Genomic DNA, 8,324 nt, shown 5'->3' on the forward strand with positions numbered 1-8,324 from the left:
AACGGGCATCAGTTGGAATTCTAAAGCAAGAAAAAAAAGAAGAAAAAAAGAAGAAATGTCATATACATTCTTAAAATAGATACTTTTTTAATGAATGCATTCATAAGATGAGTTACAAGGCATTACTCTTCAAAAGTTTCAACACCGTGAGTACCACAAATGACAAATTCCAGTAAACTGTTGAAGAATTACCATTGCAGATTATGAAGACATCCTTTTCCAAATTAATTCAAGAATTTTAGGAAATTTCTTGTTCACCAAACCTTTTCCAAATTATTCCTGTTCGCTGCATTCGACAAAAGCCCAACTCTAATTTGCAATACATCTACAAACATTACCTCCTCCAAGAGTTCTTTGTGTCAGTTCTTGTTGCAACTCATGCTGCATTCGACAAAAGCCCAACTCTAATTTGTAATACTAAGAAGGATTTGATTCATAACTCAGAAAATCACAAAGCAACCATATTTTTTTGAATTAAAATTCCTCATTTTGAAGTAACCTTGGATTCAAGCATGTCTTTTAATGAAATTCCTTCAATGCATCATAAAAAATAAGAATAAAAAAAATAAAAAAAAAAAGAAAAAAGAAAAAAGAAAGAATGAAACATAATCTCTGTAGCAATTAGACCTTTAGGATGCCAAACAAATCAAGCATGGTAAAGAGATCTTGAACAAGGTCCGTGAAAGATACTTTTTCTAGTTCAGGAGGCTGTTCGGAAAGTTTGAAGCCTCTGCAATCAGGAGCAATGGTCCGAAATCCAGCATCAGCGACCGCAATCATCTGGTACCTCCACTTGTACCACATCTCAGGGAATCCATGTAAGAAAACCACCACCACAGAACTTGCACTTGAACAAGAACACTAAAAAAGACTACAAAAGCAGAGGAAAATATCCAGACTGCAAAAGGAAAAATAGGGGAAGTTGAGTTCAACACCGCTTCCTATCTCAATGATGTGATACTTGAGTCCTTTTATCTCGACGTGCCTGTGCTATATCGGCTCCATTCTTCAGATTGCGATCGGCGATGAATTGGAGATGGAAGACGAGTACACTCACGAGGAGTTACAGGTAGTGATTGTTATCTTGTAAGGTAGTAATAAGATCATTTCTCATGCAAGTAGTGATTGTTATCTTGTAAGGTAACCAATCTGCAACTAGAAGGAAAATCCAATATGAAAATATTTTTATCACAAAAAAAGTGGGCCAAATATGTACAAGTCACTGGCACAGTAGTTCATGCATCTTTGTGCAACTGACTAATTGAAGAGCTATAGTGGCTGGCCACTTGTTGGAAGAGATTTTGTCCATGGATGGCTATCTGATGTGAGAGTTGTGAAGAATTGTGGATTTAGCTAGCCACTAATGCATAGATTCACCATTAACAATGGACATCATCTGCACTTAGCTAATAAAAAGAAAAAGAAAAGAATTGGACCAGGCCAAGAAAATGTAACAAGATTATACATTCAATGAAGAGAAGGCCATAGAAACAATGGCTAAGACCATTTGCCATAATACCGACCATACGTTTCTTTGAAACATGGGCCCAATTGTGCAAAATAAATTTGAACTCACTGTTGAAACTCCAGTTATGTAGAGTATGATGGAAGCCCTCCTAGGCCTACATTGTAAAGAAATTGCTTCCTATTTTACTTTTCAACTAACATATTACAAGCAGAAAATGCATAGAGTGAAATAAATCAAACATTCAATGAACTGTTTCTACAGATTGAAGTACATAACATATAGTGATATGAGCATATCATACCATACTAAAAAGTCTAAAATGAAAAAAAAAAACCCACATAAATCCTCAAGTTACAATTAGAAAATGTCAACCAAACATCTCATTACCATCCAGTCACTGTTCCACCATTCTTCACTCCATCTAGTCACTTTGCACATACAAGTCATCGAAATCTCTGCTGCTGTGGGGAAAAAATGGAAATCAATTTCTAGTAAAACCTTAAAACTCTATGCTAGAATCTAGTTACTCCAAGCATATACCTAACTTTAAAAACTAATCATGGATGAAACAGGAAGTATAAGTTACCTAGTGTAAATGGTCGAAGTGTCTTGATGCACGTTACAAGTGAGGCCAATGGTTCTAAGATCCAAATATTGATTTGATAGGCTTGGCCATAGCTGGAAGATGCTCTAAAAACCTTCTAGATCAAAGATCCTAATCTGTCAATCAATATCCTATAAAAGACTGTTAGGAAAATAATACATCAATTACCTAGGAAAAAGATGGTAAGGAACACCCAATTAGATTTACTTGGGTCATAGCAAATAGAAAAATTTTAAAATTACATGAATATTACTAGCATGAACCAATTTCATGCTCAAGATGTGAAATAACTATATTCATCAATATGGGCTTGAGAGCATAAATTGGATGCAAACAAATCCAAAAACATTGGCTCCTCACTGAGTTCTCTATATACAACAAAACTACACTATGCAATTGAAGATTATACATTTTACAATGCCTACAATATTATGGGACCAAATAAGTCAAAAACCATATCAAGTTAACAGAAAATAGAGGTTATTACCACATGTATATGGATTCATGACCATCAACATGCAGCCGCACATGCCAATATGGAACATGTGTATGAGACCCTAGCTTTCCATTAGATGCGCCACGCGTAAGAATCAGTCTTTTTGCTCCTTAAGTCTATCGCAATATACAAAAGAAATGGAGGCATATACGACTCATCTAGAACATCCATTTTTTTTCATACACAGTGGTCCACCTACAAAGTAAAACACTTGATTTTTAAGCTAGAAATTCTAAATAAGTATGACCAACTGGACAGAAAGTTATCTTACACCCTTATGCTACATTGGTGGATGTAGTTGCATTTGGTTGGGAAATGCTCCACGCACATATGGGCTTAGGAAACCTCACCCACAACGTATGCCTTGGTCCAATAATCAGGTCAGATACAAATCAAGTAAGCCAATTGTATATGGAAAAAATGGGCAGTGAGCACTTAACATACATGTATGGCACGTTAGATGAGCAGATGTTCTGAATTTTGTGCAAGGGAAACTATATAGTGAAACTGCCTAGCTATACGTCCTAGAGGGGGGGGGGGGGGAATAGGACGATGCCAAATTATAATTATAACATCGGAATAAAATAAAGAGATTGTCAAATAAAATAAATCAATTTACAATGCTGAAATAAAATCAACCTCAATAAACAAGTATTGAGAGGTTGATACGAATTTAGTTCTAAGGACAACCTTACACCATAAAAATCAAGGGTTTATGGCAGGACAACCTTATTTCTAGAACGTCCTTTGTATCAAAAACTCAATCTGAAGAGAAATAAATAAATAGCATGGAATTGAAATAAATTACAAGAATTTAAATCTAAATTATTACAACATTCCACACACTTGCTTGAAATGTAAATTTTACAACATTCACATCCACACATACATCCCACAAACTTGAATGATAAAAGATATAAAACTTAAGCAATAATTCAAACCACAAGACAGAGAATTATAGTGGTTCGCCTGTGTGTACACCAACTATTTCACAACAGCCACACAGAATGCTACTCCACTCCTAATATCCTTACACAGGGGATATTAGTGTTCACTAACAAAATAGGTTTCACAAGTTCACCTAAAACCTTCACAATTGTCTCTTTTTAATTTGGGCTTACACAATCCAAAAACCCACACTTTCTGAGTTTTCTAGCTCTCCTCAGATAACCACACAATGAGATTTTTCTGGCGAATCTCAAACAAAAACCAAAAGAATAGAAATTTTACATAAACGTAAAATACCTTGATTTCTCCTTTTGTAGTAGCCCGGAAGAACCAATCGGAGTAGATGTTCGAATCAACGTTCAATGTCCAATACTCACTTTATAATGGTTCTAAGTTCTAATTGATTTTAAATTAAATCAAATGGGCTAGCTCTATTTGATTTTGATTCCAAGAAGAAGGAATTACAGAATTTCCCCTTTTCAAATCAGATTGGAATGTAGGTCAAAATCAAATAAAAATAAGCTAACAAAAGGAAATATTAATTATGCACAAAGTAGCTTAAAATGAACACTAACTTATCTCAGAGTGGAGCCTTATATTTTCTCAAAATTAATCGATGAAAAACTCTAAAAATCGTGTTCAATTTATAGATGAAAAGATCACGTCTACGACTGGTCTAAGGAGCCCTTTGACTGGTTGTAGGACCAACGGCATTTTGAAATTTTTTAGCGCGATCTTAAAAACCGTTCTACAACTGGTCTTAAGGAGTCTACGACTGGTCGTGGACCACCTACGACCGGTCGTAGCTGACCCAGGACTGGTCGTAGACAACCAGGTTTGGTTGCTGGAGTTTGAGTCGTAGTTCTAGGACTAGTCAAAGGTCGAGTCGTGACCTCCCTACGACCGATCGAACAGTCTCTAAGACTGGTGTGAGTAACCAAAAAATTCTGAAAATCTTCAACAACTTAGGACTGGTTGTGGAATTTCTTGGACTGGTCGAACCAGTGCTAGGACTAGTCGAATAAGGTCCAGGACTAGTCTTAGAACAGACCAATTCATATAAATAGATTCATTTTGAATTATGTATACAAAATGACCTACCCTAAGGTCAATCTAAGGTCTATCATACCTGGGACATGAAGTATGAATATTGAACTTCATCCTTTCAGATGTAGGTTGACCTTTGAACCTTTTGAAGCTTGAGATCTCTATCATGATGTAGCTTGATCTTGAGATCTTTGAAAGCTTGAACTTAAACTTCATCTTGAGTTATACTTGAGTCTTGAAATGTACTCTTCTTATCGATGTAGCTCTGAACATTGATGCATAAAGTACATGACTTTACATTTCTTGAAGCAGAGCACCGTACATGTCTTGAACCATTGTGATGCAGTGTCTTGATCATATATATATCAACATACAAACACAAGACACAGATAAAGGTTTTGGCACAATAAAATTTGACAATCAAAGGAGCATGAGACCATAGCACTTACAATCTCCCCCTTTGTCATATTTGTGAGAAAACATACTCATATAAAAATAATAGAAGCACCACATGCATAATAAAGAATACATCCATCTATACTTACTCCCCCTGAGTAGCAGCACACATATGAAAAATATAATGATTGCTACACATATTAAAGTACTACTCATATCCATAAGCAATCAAACCAAAAGCTTTCAAAAGAGCTTCTAAAAGCCTTCTCCCCCTTTTTGTCACAAAATGACAAAGAAAGAAATAATGTAAAGGATTAAAAGATGGAGTAATAGATGGATTTAATCGACTATATATAAGCAAGTAAAAGTTCACAATCCATTTACCAGTGTAACTAAAAAGTCAGCAAACCTACTAAAGTGCACAATCCAACATAAGTATGAAAGTTAATACAGACCAAGAATTAAAATCACTCAATTAGATCCTGAAGATGGAGTAGGAATGGTAGGATCAAGTTTATGCATCCCCTTATTCAAGCGCCTAAGTTACTTGCGCATATATTTAAACTGAAGATCATGAGCAACATTCATATTCTTTACCTTCTCCTCTAGAGCACGAAGATGAGCATCAAACTCAGATGGCTCATAGTCAGGATTATTTACAGAATCTGAATCAAGTTCATCAAAAATATCATCCATATTCACATCATCAAAAGGAAGATCACTAGCTTCTTCATTCCCAGCTTCAGCTCCTCCACCACCAACATCCACTTGGCTACGAGCCAATTCCAATTTCATCTTGTTAATATTCGAATTGTTAAAAATAAGATGATGGATGAGAACCTCTCTAACAGGCATAGCGACTAGCATGTGATTAGCTAAAACAGTCATGAGATAGGCAAAAGGAATATCACTATGACTTGGATGGAGACGAGACTGATAATGGAATGACATATCAATGAAGGAAGGAAAATTTTAGTACCAAAAATGATATAGTGCAAAACACGGACCATAAAGGTAGATAATTCCGTCTTATTACCAGAACGAGGATATAGATTAGAAATAAAAATCGTGTGAAGTACCCTGTATTTGGGTAACAAGTACCTTGAGGGGAGCGCATTCCCTTTATGAGTCCATTGCACATTCATGTTACGTAAATCTCTGATTAGCATATGCTTTTCAGATTCTGAGGGTTTTTCAGCTAAAGTATGAATAGGAATACCCTCCTCATTAACAGGTATATCCATTAACCCTACAATCAGATGACAATGAACCTTAAATGGACCTTCTCTAGTATCAATTTTAAAAGTTAAATTCTCAAAAGAGAATTTTGAGATACATGCGAACATGGCCTGTGCAATAGATTGGTATGCAAGCCCACCCTAATGTAAAATGTTATCCCATCCTACAGCTTGGAGAAGTGAAAAGATATTAAAAGGAGTAGTGTGTTCAATAGATACTGGTCTCTCAACAATGACACTACGTATACGCAAATCCCGCACATCAGAGGGATCATCTTCGGGAGACCGAAGATGACGCCGAGTGAATGGAGTTGATCTAGAGGACGATGGACCACGAGAAGTTTTCTTTTTCCCTCTAGCATCCATTTCCAAGAATAAACACACGGAAACAAGAAGATTTAATAGATTTAAAATGGGGTTTTGATAGATCAGATTTTTCAAAAGGAAACTCCAAAATTGTAATGAAAGATCAAATAGATTACTCCAAGAGTGAAAATGGAGTACTATTAACAAGAATCTTCAAGAAAAATGCAAAAGAACCACTAAACTCGAAGAACAATGAAGGTGGGTTTGACTGGTCGGGCCTCGGCTCGTTGGAGAGGAAAAAGAAAATGAGGAAGATGAGATTTTCCCTGGATCAAAATAATTCTAAAAATGCTAAAAATTTTCAGAATGTTAAACTTAAAAGCAATCATATCAACTATAGAAATCAGAATCATAACCATTTGGCTGAAAAAATTATGGATCTACTTAAGGAGCTTTTAAAATCTAACTCAGTGGGTAGGACTTATAACAACTGAAAACATAAGAAGACCAACTATGCTCCTAAACCCAAAACTATAATGAAATGGGTTCCTAAGGTTACTTATTTGGTTGCTCACACTGCTTTCAAGGCTTCAAGTCAATCAACATTGTACCTAGATAGTGGATGCTCTAGACATATACAGGTAACAAAGATTTGTTCACCAATCTCAAAGACATGACTGATGGTCCAGTCACATTCGATGATGGTAGAAACTGCAAAATTGTTAGCCAAAGTATGGTTCAACTCTTTAACCTTCTTCTATTTGAGAATTTTTTATATGTAGAAGGTTTAAAACATAATCTATTAAGCATCTCTCAAATATGCGATAATAATCATAGTGTAAAATTTACTAACCAAGGATGTGAAATTTTGAATAAGAATGGTTCGGTAATATTAACTGGTTGCAGAACTTCTGAAAACTACTACATAGTGATTCAAGCTCATCTAAGCTATCGTGTTACATGGTCCAAACTGATGAGACCGAATTATGGCATAAGCGCCTTGGACATGTACACTACTGCAGCTTGTATAAATCGAGCAAAAATAAATTGGTAAGAGGTCTACCCAAAGTAAAGAAAGTGGATAAAATTTGTGGCAAGTGCTAGCTTGGTAAACAAACCAGGAGTGCTCACAAAAAGGTGAACTCCAATGCCACATATAAACCACTCGAACTTCTCCACATGGATCTCATTGGACTAACTAGAACAGAGAGTCGAGGTGGCAAGAAGTATATTTTTGTCATTGTAGATGACTTTGCTAGGTACACTTGGGTAGTCTTCTTTAGAGAGAATTCAGAAACTCTCGACGAAGTAAAAAATGGTACTTAAACGTATCCAAACAAAAAAAGAATCACAAGTCACTAAGATCCGTAGTGATCATGGTTCTGAGTTTGAAAATAGTAGTTTTGAAAAATTTTGCAGTGACCAGGGAATATCACATGAATATTCTGCGCCCAAAACACCACAACAAAATGGTGTAGTAGAAAGAAAAAATAAAGTGCTTCAAGAGATGACTAATGTTATGTTAAAGCTTCCTAAAAATCTTTGGGCTAAAGCCATAAATACTGCTTGTTATATAATTAACCGGGTTTATACCAGAAGATCAAATAGTAAAACTGTTTATGAAATGTGGTTTGATAAGAAGACTTTTGTCAAATACTTTCAAGTTTTTGGCAACAAGTACTACATCTTACGTGACCGAGAAAATCTGAGTAAATTTGACACCAAAAGTGGGAAGGGATATTTTTAGGGTATGCTCTAAATAGTCAAGCATATCGTGTTCTTAACAAGAGGACTGGTGTAATTCAGGAATCCATTAATGTT

General features: G+C 35.6%; 1 long non-coding RNA gene across 1 annotated transcript; it reads right to left on the reverse strand.

Annotated features, from left to right (window-relative positions):
- Positions 1-1,551: 1,551 nt before the first annotated feature.
- On the reverse strand, positions 1,552-2,241 carry LOC131250061 (uncharacterized). Its single transcript, XR_009173027.1, has 2 exons — positions 2,055-2,241; positions 1,552-1,929 (listed from the first exon to the last, which is right to left on the reverse strand). It is a non-coding gene; the product is annotated as an uncharacterized LOC131250061 (long non-coding RNA).
- Between the last annotated feature and the right edge of the window lie 6,083 nt (positions 2,242-8,324).

This window comes from Magnolia sinica, chromosome 6, assembly GCF_029962835.1.
Source record: "Magnolia sinica isolate HGM2019 chromosome 6, MsV1, whole genome shotgun sequence".
Taxonomy (NCBI): domain Eukaryota; kingdom Viridiplantae; phylum Streptophyta; class Magnoliopsida; order Magnoliales; family Magnoliaceae; genus Magnolia; species Magnolia sinica.